The sequence below is a fragment of the Gossypium arboreum genome, chromosome 11 (assembly GCF_025698485.1).
Source record: "Gossypium arboreum isolate Shixiya-1 chromosome 11, ASM2569848v2, whole genome shotgun sequence".
NCBI lineage: Eukaryota > Viridiplantae > Streptophyta > Magnoliopsida > Malvales > Malvaceae > Gossypium > Gossypium arboreum.
In genome coordinates, this window is record NC_069080.1 from 8,904,629 (window position 1) to 8,906,683 (window position 2,055).

The following is a 2,055-nucleotide window of genomic DNA, read 5'->3' on the forward strand; positions in this document are numbered from 1 at the left end:
TTATAGCATCATTCAAAATTGATTAAAAACTTCATTCATTTAACAACTTGATGTTCATGTATCAAAATATCATGTACTTTCCTTACCATTTCATTTAACCATCTAAATTTTATAATTCATCCTTCACTACCCAAAGTAATATACATATTCAAGTGACTAAATAACACCTATGTACATGCCACCTTTACCCCAAAAAAAAATATACATCACCAAGTTTGTGTTGGAGTCGGGATTGTTCTGGATGCTGAGCCGGGACACTTGACTTCTACTAACCTGCGCACGGAAACAACCGCACGCTGAGTATGGATATACTCAGTGGTATTACTATAATCCAAGACTATTTAACATTAATAAATTACAAACATCAATTATTTACCCTATTAACAAATAATCTCATTTTCAAAATTTTATTTCAATTATTTACCCTATTAACAAAACAAAAAATCCCATTTTCAAAATTTCATTTCAATTATTTACCCTATTAACAAATAATCTCATTTTCAAAATTTCATTTCAATTATTTACCCTATTAACAAAGCTCGGACTATGACAGATACGCGGATTTCCACCCAAACACACCAGAATATCCAACCCAAACACACCCGGAATATTGTAAATCCTCCATAACACACCGGTATAATATATCCTCCCAAACACACCAATAAGGCATTAAATGCCTATTCGGATAAACCGAAGTATATAATAACAGAAACATCTTCTCGACCGAACTACAATCTCTTCATCACATCACAAATCCAATGGCATGCCATTGTATCGAATCTAGTCCGACGAGTTAATAGGGTATTATTTTACTTTTTCTAATTTCAATTTCACATACTTACCTCAAGTCTTATTTACCATACATAACAATTAAAATTTCAGCAATCAATAATAATTAAAATTCGAATTATAGTAATACACACCGTAATTCTCCCGATTTAGTCCTCGATGACTTTCTCCTTTCCTTTCGATGCTGATGCTTCAGGTTCTTTGTTGGCTACGAAAATAATAATTTATAATCATCAATACAACATGATTCAATTTAATTCATGAGCCTAAACATGCAAATTTAACCATTTTTAATGTATATATATATAATTTCACCATTAAGTTGTCTACTTGAGTCATTGTTACTAAATTATTTATATCTTGAGCTACGAAACTCCAAATTAATATCCGTAAATTTTTCTTAAAACTAGACTCATATATCTTCTAACCATAAAATTTCCAAAATTTTTTGTCTAGCCATTTAGTACAGTTTATTCGTTAAATACTCCCCTGTTATTTCATTTGACAGTTCTGACCTCTCTCTACTAAAAATAAATTATCTCATTGTACAAGACTCGAATAAGGTTCTTGTTTATTTATTTTGAAACTAGATTCATTAAGGAGTTCACATATATAAATTACACTCCATAATAATTTTTTACAATTTTAATGATTTTCCAAAGTTAAAACAGGGCATCTCGAAATCACCCGAACCAGTATTACAAAATTTCAAATATCTCTTGATTCATCAATTAATTGCTTACACTGTTTCTACTATAAGAAACTAGACTCAATAAGCTTTAATTCCATATTTTGTTCATCCTCTAGTTCAATTTATAAAATTTTTAGTGAATTTGCAAAGTCAGACCATTGCTACTTCCCAAAACTGTTTTGATGTAAAATGTTAATAACCAAATTTATAACACCAATTCACACCTTATTCCTATTTAAATTTCATTTAAACTCAAATTTAACTATTAAATTTTCAACATATTTTCTTAATTCCGAATTTTCCTCAATTTAGTCCCTAAAACACAAAACTTATAGCTTACTTTGCAATTCAATCCTTATATCTATTCTAACTTGAATTTCATTCAATTAAACCCCTATTTCATCATTTTATTCAACATGAACTTTGTTTAAAAGCCTAAGAACTTCCAAACTAACAACTTAATTTCATCAAAAACTTGTTTTAAGACTTCTAAAATATCAAAATTATGAGAAAAGGACTTGATTGAGCTTACCAATTAACTCCAAGCTTCATAAACCCTATTTCCCCTTTTATTT

At 29.1% G+C, this 2,055-nt stretch overlaps 1 long non-coding RNA gene across 1 annotated transcript; it reads right to left on the bottom strand.

Moving 5' to 3' along the window:
• Positions 1-2,055, bottom strand: LOC128283736 (uncharacterized). Its single transcript, XR_008274143.1, has 3 exons — positions 2,013-2,055; positions 924-997; positions 1-273 (listed from the first exon to the last, which is right to left on the bottom strand). It is a non-coding gene; the product is annotated as an uncharacterized LOC128283736 (long non-coding RNA).